Raw genomic sequence first — 16187 nt, 5'->3', positions numbered from 1 at the left:
ACTGAGGGAAATTTGCTGAGTTTACTCATGGATCCTCATCAATTCTCTGACTCTAGAAGTATCTTCTAGAGTCAAAAGAAAAAAATCCTTTATTAGCTTCTCTTTATTAGTTTCAGTTTAATACATGTCAGTATAATGTTAACGGCCAAATAGTAGGGGAGGCAGCATATATTAGGTAGAAAAGACATGGTTTGGTGTCAGACAAAACTGGATGCAAATTCTATAGATTCTGCCACTTAGTAAAAGTGTGATAACCAAGTTATTTAAATACTGATGCTCAATTTTCTCACCTATGAAAAGGAGTTGCTAAAAGGATTAAACATATTATATAATATGAATATATAATATATATTTATAGTACTTGTCATACAGTAGCTTTGTTATTTACTATTTATTAGTGATTACTTTTACATTTATTTAGTAGAAATGTTATTTCTCTTCCCTGGTATAGATAATTTTACTCTTTGTCTAACAAAGACTTGAGAATCATGGCTAACTGAAATACCCAGGCAATTCTCAACTTTATTTTCAGCCTCTCATGCCCATGTCTTATTTTTAACTAGGCTCAAACAAAGAAATATCAAAGAAGCTACTAGAAGATCTGGTAGTATTATTTATCTTTGAGAAATTGTAGACCCCTGAAAAGATGATAAATGACTAGAGAGAAGACAAATTTTAAGATTTCAATAAGAACATATGGATTTCAGAGATGGTAACATTGATGCTTCATCTGGTAAAACTCTAGACAGATGGCATATAAGACTTAAAAAATAAAGACGTTTTTACTGTGTCCATCCCTAAGAATAAATAGCAAAAAAACTAGCTGTGTATATATTTGTGTGTGTGCACATGCATTTAAAGAGTTTTTAGATCTAGAAAGTCCAAAATAGACTATATTTAATTTCTGTGAACCAGGAACAACAATGACTACAGCTGCTATTGCTGACATTTATTGGACTTTTCTATATGCCAGACACTGATGCGCAATTTATATATCATTATTTCACAAACCCCTAATAAAGCCAATACAATTACTAGGAAACCAATGGTCAGAGATGTTAGGTAACATGCCCAGTATTACACAGGTAACAAGTGACAGAATAAAAAATTTCAATTTGACTCTAGAGAGCAGGCTAAACCATTATGCTTCTCTCTCTCTTTCTCTTTCTTTTTTTTTTTTTTTTTTTGAGACAAAGTCTCACTCCCTCGCCCAGGCTAAAGTGCAGTGGTGCGATCTTGGCTCACTGCAGCCTCTGCCTTCCAAGTTAAAGCAATTCTCCTACCTCAGCCTCCTGAGTAGCTGGGATTACAAGGGTGTGCCACCACACCTGGCTAGTTTTTGTATTTTTAGTAGAGACGGGGTTTCACCATGTTGCCCAGGCTGGTCTCAAACTCCTGACCCTCAAGTGATCCACCTGCCTCGGCCTCCCAAAGTGCTGGGATTACAGGCGTGAGCCACCATGCCCGGCCTATGCTTCAGTCTCTTTAGCAAACATTTCATAAAATATTTTAAACAAAAGGGAAAAAATGGGAACTAGGTATTAACATGTTTAGGTAGAGTTTGAGGTAGACATATGGCCTTACTCAAAATGTGCTAATTAAATAAAGAAAAATCAATTTAGAAGAAAGCTTTTTACTAAGTTCTCCCTAGGCACTCTTCTGTTTATATCATTTTTGCTAACTTTAAAGACAACAGAGAACGTAAGCTTCCCAAATCTACTAAAAACATTAGAAAAGATCACTTTAAAGTAAAAGGAAGTGCTGAGTAAGTAAGGAATGACTGCAAAGCCCTGCAACTATGTTCAATAAACTGATTTTCCAAGTTCCAAACAGGTGAGATCTAGACCTAAAAAAGTTCACTACAAAGCTAGGGTGACCTGTTGTTGAAACAGCTGCACTAAGGGAAGTGGGGAGCTGCACTAAGGGAAGCACATTGTCCAAATATGGCAACTACTCATCCCACTGTAAGAAGAGCATACTGACAAAGAGAATACTGCGTCTAACAATAACTGCAAAAGGTCTACATTTTTGTGTCTCCTTCTTTAATAGTTCCCTCACTGATGTAGTTCAGACAGCTTCATTCATCTTCCACGTAACTAAGAAGCTCCATACTTTCCTATGTACATAGAGGACATTAGCAGATCAGAAGTCTTTCATCATAAGAATGTTAAAAGTGCTAAGTTCATTCATGTTGTGGTGGAAGGCAACCAAAATGATGAGATATTTGTAAATCAAGGTTCATGGACAAGCTGCCTCCCATCTCTATTACCTCTCTATCCTAATATCCTGTTCTATTCTTTTCATGGCATTCATCATAATCTGAAATTATCTTATTTTTTTTTACTTGCTGACATCTTAATCTAGAATACTTTTTATCTCTATTTGGATGAAGCTCTATGAGAAAAGAGTTTATCATTCCTGTTCACCATATTCCAAATACCTAAACAGTGACTTGCACATAAAACATGCTCAACAGGCTGGGCATGGTGGCTCATGCCTGTAATTCCTGCACTTTGGGAGGCCAAGGCAGGCGAATCGCCTGAGGTGAGGAGTTCGAGACCAGTCTGGCCAACATGTTGAAACTCAGAACCTACTAAAAGTACAAAAATTAGCCAGGCATGGTGGCGCACACTTGTATTCCCAGCTACCCTGGAGGCTGAGGCAGGAGAATTGCTCAAACCCGGGAGGCAGCGGTCACAGTGAGCTGAGATCACGTCATTGCAGTCCAGCCTGGGTGACAGAGCCAGACTCCGCCTCAAAAAAAAAATGCTCAATAAATATTTGCTGAATGAATTAGCAATGTGTTAAAGAAATAAAGATGCTTAAACTGAGAAGAGAAGGCAGATATAACAGTCGCTTTCATATGCCATAAGAGCTACATCATAAAGGGAGACTTATTTCTGTGTTTCCACAGAGATATGGTGGACATTTGATCCTATGTCAATAGGATCAAAAGGAAGATTTTGGGCTCATAATTAAGAAGTATCTTCTAAGTCACAGAACTTTATAATAATTGAAGAGGCTACCTTGATAGTTATGAAAGGAATTTTAGCCATGGTAGGAGGCTGTATTCCATAAGTTATCAGTTAACCAAAAGTTCCTATGATTCAAAGTACATAGAGAATATAATAAAACTACACATAAAGATTAAAAAAAATAAGGTAATCTTTCTATGGAAGAAGGGAAAAAAAGTGATCTGGTTACCCAGAGAAGGTATCTTAAAAGACAGTGAAGAACGAAGTGTACAAACTGGATTCTAAATGAAATAGTGATTAAGGTAGGAGAAAAAATCTGGATAGTCTTTTTTTTCAATTAACATTTATTAAACAGACAGGGCTATGAAGTGGAAATATAAGAAGGCAGTGGTACCAATGACATTAACAATAACAGCAACAACAAAAAGAGATGAGCAGTACAAGGAACAAGAAACGGTAATAATGCTTTCCTTTGAAATTGTTCAGGTTTCAATTTTTACGAAAAATCCAGAATAAGAAGGTTCATTGAAGGCAGCATAGTACATGTTCCTGAAAAAAAGGTACAAGGCCAGATTTGGAGAGTTCTACTTTGGAATACTTGGCAAAAGGATGATAGTTTAATCCCACAGAGTAGATGGGCTTTCTGTGAAAGTAATTAAAGAGAACAATTAATTAAGGATGGGGAGAGCATCACAAAATTATAACTCTGTGAGGATTATTTTGAAAAGTCATCCATTCATTCATTTGTCCTTGGGCAGAACTACATGAAACCCCAAAGGTTATTATCTTTCATTTTACAAATCTCCACTAAAAGGCATTCTTGAAAACCTTTCTGCAAAATATGTCCCAAATGCTAAAGGTATCTATATTAAAATCTTCCTGTATTTTAAGTGTAGTTATGGAATACAAATGGTAACATTTCTCATAGTAAATGCTATCAAATAATCATACATCAAATTATACTTTGGTTGCTTAACGGGTAAATGGAAGGACTTAAAAAAATTTATAATCCAATATGTAGTATAAGCTTAGGAAATAAATAATTCTCATCTGACAAATCCAAATATCTGGATTATATCAAATTAGATGTTATAAAATAAGCACTAACAATATATAAGTGTTCCCTTTTCTCTGCAACCTCACCAACATCTGTTATTATTACTATTTTTTTATTTTTTAGTAACAGACACTCTGACTGGTGTGAGACGGTATCTCATTGTGGTTTTGATTTGCGTTTCTCTAATGATAACTGATGTTGAGTATTTTTTCATATCTTTGCTGGCCACACATATGTCTTCTTTTGAGAAGCATCTGTTCACGTTCTCAGATGTAGGTAGAGGCCATTATCCTAAGCAAATTAACTCAGGAGCAGAAAATCAAACATCACATGCTTTCACTTACAACAGAGAACTAAACATAGGTATACATGAATATAAAGATTGGAACAACAGACACTGGGGACCACTAGAGGGAGGAGGGAAGGGGAGGAGGGTTGAAAAACTACCTATTGGGTACTATACTCACTACCTGGGTGATGGAATCATTCCTACCTCAAAGCTCAGTGTCTTGAAATTTCCCCAAGTAATAAACTTGCACATGTAGCCCCTTAACCTACAATAAAAGTTGAAAAAAAAAAAGTATATCACATTTGCAGAAGTCAAAAGTTTAATGACTATATTAGAAATGGAACAAAGGTTTCAGAAATGCTGGAAAAAGTGAGCCAACTCTAACAAGATGAAGTTGAAGGGAAATAACAATGTAAAATCAGTTTTAAAAAACAAAAACCATTGTACGTATATGGAGAAGGAATATAAATTAAGCAGGTGTAAAGGAGACATATGGATTTATTGAAAATAAACTCAATAAATTAAAGGACAAAATGTAACTACCAAAAATATGTAACTTATTTCTGGCCTGAGTAAATCGCAGAATAGTTATATAAACCAAGGGAAAACGATAGTCTCGCTCTGATCTGTTACTAGTCCCATCACACACGTAACATTTTATTCAGCTCTGAGCACCATTAAAAGCAGTATTATCAGAGCATATTCAGGGAAAAGTTGGTGATGAGTTTCAAAACCATATTTTACGAGAATGGTTCAAGACCAGGAAAAGCCTGGACAGAAACAACAGTTCTACTAAGGTATATAGAAGGTTCTTGGGTAAAACAAAAATTCTCATTCTTCCTATATAATCACAATGGGAAAAAGCCAAAAATACATTCATTTCAGCTGAATATAAATAAACATTATGGAACAAGCCTGAGCTACCCCAAAGTGCATTCACCCCCCTTTAAGACACATATTCAAGAACAGCCTATAAGTTCACTGAATGTCAATTTTGGAAGGAAAAATTCAATTAAAGTGGGAAGTTATATTAAAAGATAGGTATATTAAATCATCATTCAACTCTCCTAAAATATTCTTTTCCATAACTTCCCCAGTCGGTAACAGCAAAGCACTGGGGAAAAGAATCTTGAAGTAATCTTCAGTCCAACCACATCCTCAAGTGAGTTGGAGATGAAAGAACTACTGGAAGAGACCCAAGAAATACTGTTAACCCTAACAAATTCAATTCGGCTCAAGAAATAGATGACTTACTATATACAGAGCACTCTGTACTCAGCTCAGTAAATAATTCAGTAGCCACTATATACAAAGCACTCTGAGGAACCAGAGAGATGTAAAAGACATAATGAAGAGAAACAGTACGGACCTGCAAGCATGCTTGCTTGTTAGACAACCACACCAGGTGTGACTTTTCTAATGTGAAAGCTGATTTGCTTACCATGGTTCTACCACTATATGGGAATACATACTATTCCCATGGTTCTGCAGGTTAGGGAAATCCTAAGTATCAATACCAGGCCTGGGGTCAGCGCTTAACTACTGAAATCTTCATGTTCACAAACTCTCCAAGGACACTGGCCTCAAAATTTTCTGCTTAGGAAAATATCCTCCCCTACCTTGAAAGGCCGGTAGAGATATCACTGCAACAAAGGCAGAAGAATAGAAAAAAATTTTGAAGCCTTTCTCAAACCCATTATCTACATGGCTGTGTGGCACACACAAGATACAACGAAACAGATAATGCTGAAGATAGCAGTAATAATGGGAGAACAGTATTGACAGAATTCAGTGTTCTTAAAATAATGCATGGCCTTAAACAACAAAGCAGCAGCAGCACGAAGTAAATGGTGAGATAACAATAGTGAGAAGATTATCTGAGCTTAAAGACTTCTGGAATACATAATTTGAGACAATTTGGTTTAAAAGAGGCTCAGCAGATCCATCCTAGTTCATCCATCCGTCGATCCATCCATCCATCTACCTACCTACCCACCTACCTACCTACCTATATGTTTTAGTGTAGGGAAGAAAAAAAATTGCAAAGAAGTAAACAAATTCCCTATGGGGCTGGGAAGAAATAAGTAAAAAATCAAATTCCTTTAATTTATTTATTAATGTAGAATTGCTGCTAGCAATTTTGCAATGAATCATCATAGTTTGATACATTATTAGTGTGAAGATAAACTGGATCACTCCTTTGGGAAATCAATTTGGCAATATATATAAATAATCGTAAAATACCTTCATACTGTTTGCTTCAGTATTTCTCCCTTAAAAGTTGTAAGAAAATAATATTAAATGTGGAAAGGCCTAATTTATAAAAATGTTCATAAACAATATGCAATAATATGGAAAAATGTTTAAGTTATAAATACACACATTTAAAAATCCTTTAGAAAAAGCTCTAATCCGGCCGGGCGCGGTGGCTCAAGCCTGTAATCCCAGCACTTTGGGAGGCCAAGACGGGCGGATCACAAAGTCAGGAGATCGAGACCATCCTGGCTAACACAGTGAAACCCCGTCTCTACTAAAAAATACAAAAAACTAGCGGGGCGAGGTGGCGGGCGCCTGTAGTCCCAGCTACTCGGGAGGCTGAGGCAGGAGAATGGCGTAAACCCGGGAGGCGGAGCTTGCAGGGAGCTGAGATCCGGCCACCGCAGTCCAGCCTGGGAGACACAGCGAGACTCGGTCTCAAAAAAAAAAAAAAAAGAGGAGACACAGCGAGACTCCGTCTCAAAAAAAAAAAAAAAGAAAGAAAGAAAAAGCTCTAATCCATAGGGGGGAAATGGAAGAAAAGAAAACCAAAATCAACTGTCATTATCATCACACCTAATTATATCTGGGTAAGAGAACTATGTGTAATTTAGTCTCTTTTTATCATTTTAAACATTCCCTAAATTTCCTTTATGAGCAAATATTTCTTTGACAATTAAAAATAAAAATAACTAAAATGAATGAGGAAGAATAAAAGGAAGTTAATTATGTGGAAGGGATGAGAATTAGAAACATTTGAGATAACTTAATAGTGATTTGCTATAACTCATCCTTTTACAACATTGTCAGAAATTAAAAGGTGCCAATTATGGAAGGGCAAGCTGGTGGGTACATAAAAAAGTGGAAACAATACTTTGTCACTCAAATTATCTCTATAAGAAATCCCTGAGGTCTTCTCTTAAGACCCTTCAGTCCATTGATTGTTCTAAAAAAGGCAGAAGGACCTAATGATTCTCTGAATTCTTTCTCTCAAAATTAAACTAATGGAAACCTGACCATTTACAATCTTTTAATACACAATTTTACATAAAATTATTCTATTCATTTGTTTGGGAAAACATACAATAAACATTATTAGGGTATTCATTCTGACTGGGTTATAATGATGGCTCTACTATCTCAATGACTTTAAACAGTACTGAAAGCATAAAAGCATATACAGTCAGTCCTCCATATTCATAGGTTCAACTAACCACTGCTTGAAAATATTCAGGGGAAAAAAAATGCATGGTTGCAACTGTGTTCAACATATACAGACTTGTATATGTACTTGAAATGTATTTGTACATTTCTTGTCACTACTCCCTAAACAATACAACGAATTACATTGCATTTACATTGTATTAGATATTGTAAGTAATTCAGAGATAATTTAAAGTATACGGGAGGGTGTGTGTAGGTTATAGTATACGATTTCACAAAAAGGACTTGAGCATCTGTGGATTTTGGTATCCTTGGGATGTCCTGGAACCAATCCCACACAGACAATGACAGACAACTGTTTAAGTGTCTCCTTTATTCGAACAGACGTAGTGAACTGTATTTTCAAGAAAAACATCAAGATCGTTTATTCATTTTCTTACTGATTTACTAAACTTGAAGAAAACCAAAACTTCCCAATGGATTATTAATAGTTTAAAACAATAGTACTGCCAAGGCAAATATTATTAAATAATGTATCAAATACCTGTGATTAACTGAAACATCAAGATTTTTAAAACGGCTTAATTTTGTGTAAATATAAATCGTGGCTCATTTAAAATTGCTTTGTATTTTCATTCATTAGTTGACAATGACAAAAAACATAAAACTCCTAGCACTGCAATACATCTTAGCCAAGTGTAGGGGTATATCGATTTATCTTCTAACTTATATATTATCAAGAGCTTATTAAAAATGTCACACATTGGTGCTGAATTATAAATTCTCTTAAGTCGTATATGTTTTAGAGTTGCATGTAAATTTGGCTCTTATACAGCTAGATCTTCTGTTTTGTAGTTTTTTGTTTTACTGCCTATCAGAGTACTACAAAAAAGGCATGCTTGCTTATAAGTAAATTAACTCTTTTAGACTATGAGATTATCATTTATTGATGAGAAGTTTAACAAATGCTTCTGAAGTTTGAAGACTACATCCAATGTTAATAATTACTGACTCCATGCTTAAAGGTAAAATATGATTATGCTTTATTAGTAGTTAAGAAACTAGACACTAAGTTTGATATGCAAAGAACTTTACCTGAGACTAATTATATAATAGTAAGAACTAATTAGAAAAAGTAGATCTGTGTTTCATTTACAGACAGGTATACAATTGACAAACCACTGGAATCATAGAGGAGGAATCAATATCTAGGTTTTTACTCATATGCTAGAAATTTTCCTGATGCCTGACTGAATCAGGTTGAAATCACTCCTTCGTATGAGATCCTTTAGCAAACATAAAAGCACAACATTCTATTGCGAATAGCATACAAAAGGCATTATAATGTCTCATACCAGGGGGTCAGCAAATTTTTTTCTATAAAGGGCCAGACAGTAAATATTTAGGCTTTGTAGGACATAACATCTCCATCACAACTACTCTCTACCATTGTAGCACAAAAGCACCCATGGGTAATATATAAATGAATGAGTGCTGCTATGGTCCAGTAAATTCGTATCTACAACAGTCAGTGGACTATAATTTGTCAACTCCTATCTTGCCCTATAGTTATCCATATAAAGTCCATATAGCCCCTTGCAGTCTAAGTGCTCTTGGAGAACTGAAAATCTGTTTTACTTAGAAATTTCCTTATCTTACGTAGCATTAAGAATAGTCCCTGGCACACAGTAACAACCTGATAAATACTTAAATGAAAGAATGAGTGATTCTATTATTCAAAAAATATTAGGCCTACATCATATGATTAACTTGACTGACAGAGAAGTTAAAACCTGCCTGTCATAATAGCCTGCATATAGTGACATACACTTGTAATCACAAGACAAATATTAGGAAAACAACTCTAGAAAAAGTGGTCTAAGAAGATGCCTGAAGCCAGGCATGGTGGCTCACACCTGTAGTCCCATCACTTGAAGACCAGAGCAGCTGAATCACTTGAGTTCAGGAGTTTGAGATCAGCCTGGCCAACATGGTGAAACCCAGTCTCTACTACAAATACAAAAATCAGCTGGGTATGGTGGTGCACACCTGTAGTCCCAGCTACTTGGGAGGCTGAGGCAGGAGAATCACTTGAACCCGGGAGGTGGACACTGCAGTGAGCCAAGATCACTCCACTGCCTGGCTGACACTGGTGATCACTCTCTAGTCTGGGTGACAAAGCAAGACTCCATCTCAAAAAAAGAAAAAAAAAGATGATGCCTGAGTTGGTATAACATGTCCTATGTGTAATTCCTCAAGCTACTTCTACCCATGTTAATATTCCTGTCCTAATCTCACAGCTTATAATTTATACCTAAAGTGATGATTTTACTCTAATCAGATATAATCCACATAAAGGATATTTTCTTTTTCTTACACTGCATTCCAAAGTTATGGTGTATTTCTCCCCACAACACTTTTGTACTAATCTGAACACTGAACATTTCCTCTCCTTTCACTTTAGTAATTTCTGAAATATCCTGTGGTATCCTTTAGAACTATAACATCCAAACACATGGCTAAATACTGAAGCCAATTCATATTGTAAAATGCATTAATCCCTCTAATGCTACAATGTATTGCATAGTTCCTATGACTTTTCTGCAATCTCTCCCTCAAATTCTAGAAATTAATCTTCCTGCTTATTGGATTCACACAACTCAATGAGTTACTCTTAAGAATCCAAAACTACTATAGAACCACAATGTATGCCCTTAACATAGCATAATTGATAAATATTTACTGACCTAATTTGTTGATTTGAAATGCAAAAATATCTGGTTAATTCAGATTAAAATCCAAATTTGGACTTTGCAATGATTCATCCTGCAAACTCTTTAAATAAGTAGCATAAATTAAGTAGTTATAAAATTGTTATGGAAATTTTACATATTTAAGAAACAATGGAACTCATTTTTATTCAACTGATACACACACTAGAAACTACTTAAAGATTTCCTCTAAGGACATTTACAAGGCAATCGTGTGTTTGCCTAATTTGAGTCCCTTTAATTTTTCTGAAACTACATTTATTTCATTGAAATAAAACTGAATTATTTATTTAAAAGGTTTTATTTAATATATCACTAATTCAAACTAATCACTGATTCCATGACTGATATGTTAGATCACAAACATACAAAAGCACTATAGCCTGAAACATCAAAATCTTTTCCATCATAATGCTTGAGAAAAATCCAACCTATAGTGACTCAACAACATTGCAAATCTATTACAAAAAAAAATTCAAAACATAAAGTACATGACTATGAAATTAGTACTTTCCAAAAGTAAGTACATTAATATAATGTGATTTTGATGTCTTCATCTTTTATTATTATACTTTAAGTTCTAGGGTACATGATGTCTTCATCTTTAAGGTTATAGTTTTTAGAATACACAGCAAACACTGTTCAATTTATTCTACATATCTCAATATATTCAGTAGATGACTGCTGTGTTTTCAAAAGGAGAAGTAAATTTTTTGTTACCCTCTATAGATAAAAAACTGTTTTAAGAAATATTAAAACATCGATCAAGGCTGATAATACATCACATCAAAAATTTCTATGATATCAAAAATCACATCTCCAACATAAAGTTAATTTTAAAATAATTTTTCCTGTGTCACGAATTAAAAGAAAAAATTTCACATAGAATTTCTTCTATATCAAATAAGTAAGTCTTCATTTTCTTTTCAAGAAAGAAAGATCAGGTCATTCTATTACCAGTCATCTATAAATACATTATTCAAGAACTTTATCACAGGCAACATTATTGTCACACAAAACATGTGGTCAGTAGTATCTTTGTCAAACGACATGATCTTGTTAGGGTCACTTAAAATCTTATGTCAGATTTCCATATGTGAAATGAGATAGTGTTTACTCACAGAAACTTTTAGACTAGACCTCGTTTATAATGTCAAGAGCATTATATATTTTCAAAAGCATTATAAGCATTCCCAAATTTCAACTTGCAGTGTTTTCCAATAATTTCTTACCAATTTAGCATTCTTAATTATATAATTCCTGAAAAAGTAAATGAATAATTGTGAAGAGTTTATTTGTATAAAAATGTGCCATCCACTAATAATTATATTAAACTTCAAACTCTATCAATAACATAAGTAAACGTCTTAAAGCTATACTTTACAGAGTATGTACATAGTGTCATGTATAATCTCAGACAAAATTACTACACATATCTTGCTACAATCCACATTTTATTCAAAAATAAATTACAAAATTTTAAAGAACAGGTCGTACAACTCTGTACCTTGTTTGTGCCTTGCAATTAAAATAATTACATTTATAATATATATTTTGCCATTTTTTAACTGTCATCAACCTTATTTACAATTGCTTAAGTAGAAAATAAAATAAAACTGGGGTCAAATGTTTAAGTCAATGATAGGTATTTCTTTTGTATAAAGTATCATTTTTGGAAGTTTGCAAATTTTTACAAATTATTTTCATTTCATGAATTCTATTATTATGTACTATTTATCACTTTAAACCTTAGAATTTTAGAATCTCAAAAACTAATTTGGCTCCATTTACCATAATGAAGGTGGTGATATGTGCCTTTCGTGTTAAATATTTATCAAATATAACAGTCTCCTGCTAAATTTATTACTGTTATTTTCTTCACCTTTGTAGAAAGTCATACATAAAAGCAGAAAAAAAGTTACCCTTAAAAATTATAAATATGTTCTTTGGAGAATTCTGCCTATGTAGGAAATGCAGGTAACGTACCAGCTAGAGCCTATTTCCTAATGCAGGGCCATCTTTTTGTTGTTTAAAGATGGAAAAATGCAGACAGGTGCCATCAATGATGCATTTAAAAATCCTACTGTGGGCCTAGCGCAGTCGCTCATGCCTGCAATCCCAGCGCTTTGGGAGGCCGAGGCGGGCAGATCACGAGGTCAGGAGATCGAGACCATCCTGGCTAACAAGGTGGAACTCCATTTCTACTAAAAATACAAAACATTAGCTGGGAATGGTGGTGGGCGCCTGTAGTCCCAGCTACTCGGGAGACTGAGGCAGGAGAATGGCATGAACCCGGGAGGCAGAGCTCACAGGCAACAGAGATAGCGCCACTGCACTCCAGCCTGGGAAACAGAGCGAGAATCTTGTCTCAAAAAAAAAAAAAAGAAAATCCTAGAGTGATTGAGAACCATTTCAGATTCATCAAGTAACACCTCAAACTGTTTACATTAAAACAAAAATAAGTCAAGAACATCTCATATTGCAAGAAGAAAGTTGTCAAGTTTATTGGAAAAACCTACCTGAAATAACAAATATTACAGAACTCAGAAAAACTATATAGCCTATCTTTATAAGACAATATTGAGACATTATTGGATAGTGTTATTTGTAGGATCAACATAAGCTGTTTCGTGAAATGTTAAAATATTTTTAAAATATTCAGCATTCTTCTTCTTTTTTTCCCCTCTCCGAGAAGGAATCTCGCTCTGTCGCCAGGCTGGAGTGCAGTGGTGCAATCTCAGTTCACTGCAATCTCCACCTCCTGCGTTCAAGTGATTCTCCTGGCTCAACCTCCCAAGTATCTGGGACTACAGGTGCGCGTCACCACACCCAACTAATTTTTGTATTTTTAGCAGGGGCGGGATTTCACCATTTTGGCAGGGATGGTTTCAATCTCTTGACCTCGTGATCTGCCCACCTCGGCCTCCCAAAGTGCTGGGATTACAGGCGTGAGCCACCACGTCCAGCTTTCAGCATTCTTTTAAACCAAATATTAATTATCCTGATTATAAAAGAAATTTTACCAATGCTCATTGTAAAAATTAAAACAAAATAGTCATGAAGGAAAAACTTAATTACATCATGTTAATATTTTAAAAAACACTTTTACTACTAAAAAAAGTTATTAATATTTTAAAATACAGAGCAAGACTAACACTGAATCAAACTTCCATTTATGAGAAATAAAATGGGAACTGTTTTTTCTATTCTAGCCATTTTGTTTTCCTCAATATCTATATATTTGGTTATAGGATGTACCACTTTCTACATATCCCTCTTAATCTAAAATAAAGTTAAGTTCTGCTCAAGGAAAAGAGCATCTTTTGGAACCTACACATCAGAGTATAGCACTGACTCAGTAACACATACATGCTCCTATGCACCAAAATGGCCCTACCTGCACATACATGATACTATCCATGCTCAGAATGTTACACCAGCAGATTTCTCACATCTAAATCTTTTTTATCTACTTATTATATAACTGTATCTTTTTCACATCTAATGATTACCTTCTAGGGTGGGGAGGAAAAGAGGAAAGGTCCTTTAAGGCAACTTCATTTATCTTTAAATTCACATAATTCATGGTATCTATGGAGCAAATCAGCTTATTAATCATTGTTTCTCCCAAGAAATAGATACATGACAAAATACTTCAAATCCCATTTTAATAAATGAGGAAAATTAAAGTGCAAAGACAAATGACAAGACATCCCTGGATAATCCTTCCTATTATTACTTCCCTAATGAGAATAAAATGTTTAAGTGTATTTAGTGTAATAAAGTAAGAGGTAGGTTAACCTCTGAATCATGCCTGACTGTCTCATCTCAACATCCGCTTGCTGGATATCTTTAATCTCAAACGATGTGTTCATGGATAACCATTCCTGGGAAATGAGCTTTCAGAAATACACTTGAAATATCTGAGTTTAACCCAAAATTTGAGTTTAAATTGATTTACAAAAAGAAATGCTATCTTAGAAAACCCTAACGCTCAATGGATTATTTCTGTTTGAATTCGGATTAGTGACCTTTAAGTTGTGATGTTAATAAATATGGCACCCACAAAGATAATAAAACAGCAGCTACAGGCCAGGCACAGTGGCTCACGCCTGTAATCCCAGCACTTTGGGAGGCCGAGGTGGGCGGATCACGAGCTCAGGAAATCAAGACCATCCTGGCTAACACGGTGAAACTCCGTCTCTACTAAAAATACAAAAAATTAGCCGGGTGTAGTGGCGGGCGCCTGTAGTCCCAGCTACTCAGGAGGCTGAGGCAGGAGAATGGCGTGAACCCGGGAGGCAGAGCTTGCAGAGAGCTGAGATGGCACCACTGCCCTCCAGCCTGGGCGACAGAGCAAGACTCCGCCTCAAACAAACAAACAAAAAACAAACAAACAAAAACAGCAGCTACCATATTCTGAACATTTTTTTTGTGCCAGGTGCTGTTCTGGGCACACATACTACAAATTTCCATTTAATTCTCAAATTCAGCTGAACAGGGAGCTACAAGTCTCTGACTTAATATTTTTTAATCAATGCCAAAACTAAGGTTTTAGAGCATTTGGTATCTTACCTAAGGCCAAGCAGTTTATGAGGGCCTGGATCTCAGCCCAAGTTTCATATACTAATAGTGTAAATTATGAAGCTTTCCAACACTCTATAACTCTAGAACAGCTATGCAAATAACAGAACCCTTAGGAAAGAGAATACAGAATGCATTATTTTTGGGCTGTCTTTTACAACCAAGCCGGATAATTACCACAAAATACAATATAATGATGAGAAAAATGGTTATGCTTCCTATTCTTAAAACACATTACCTAAAAAGAGAGGTTTCAAAATAAGTATTATCTTATTATATAAACACATTAAATATGACAAAAGGAAGTTAAGTGGTTTGCCCTAGAGTTGTATATAAAAACTATAGTAAATTTAAAAACTAAACTTAGACCTTGCCTCATTCAGCCTCTTTCAGCCTATGATAAAGCTTTTCTTTTCTACGCTTCCTCTTCAAAACAATTTTTTTTCAAAAAGAAATGGATAGAGATTTCAAAAAGTTATTCAAGGGAAATAACAAAAGTAAATGAAAGTAATATTAAGAATTTCAGTTTGATTACAGACTAAATTGGTAAGTTTGAGCTTATCAGATTGCTGTTTTAATAAAAGAAACTTGTAAGACCAAAGAAAAAGATCACAAGACAAGAAAAGAACTCAAGCAAAAGACTTGTGATGAGAAAAAAAGAAATAAAAGTCAGAGAAATATTGTAGGGAAAAGGTATAGACAGAGGTACAAAAATTTAAAGGCTTTTGAAATGAAAGCAGTGTAGCCTACTGGTGAAGTAGGCAGGCTTTGGCCCAGGCCTACTGGATGGGCGGGAACCTCTGCCATTGACTAGTTAACTGATGAATAATCATTTTTCTTCGTTTCCTTATCTTTGGAGTGGGAATAATAACTATTATCTCAAAAGGCTGTAGTGAGGATTAAATGTATAACACATGTAAAACTGAACAGTAAGCCTGGCACATAATAAGGATAAAATGAAGTAAACATGGCCTCAGGCTTTCTGTACACAGAATCCACTGGGTCTTTTCTAACTATATTTATTCCTTAAAGAAATTAAGATACGATTACCAAATAATATGTACAATTTTGAAGATCTTATATGTGATATC

The 16187-nt window shown here is 34.9% G+C and overlaps 1 protein-coding gene across 1 annotated transcript in view; it reads right to left on the bottom strand.

The window, feature by feature from the left end:
- The window catches only part of RABGAP1L (RAB GTPase activating protein 1 like), a 799508-nt gene that overhangs the window by 501793 nt on the left and 281528 nt on the right, over window positions 1–16187 (bottom strand).

This window comes from Trachypithecus francoisi, unplaced genomic scaffold (assembly GCF_009764315.1).
Source record: "Trachypithecus francoisi isolate TF-2019V2 unplaced genomic scaffold, Tfra_2.0 Lachesis_group5, whole genome shotgun sequence".
In the NCBI taxonomy this organism is placed as follows: Eukaryota; Metazoa; Chordata; class Mammalia; order Primates; family Cercopithecidae; genus Trachypithecus; species Trachypithecus francoisi.
This window is presented reverse-complemented; position numbering and strand designations above follow the sequence as displayed.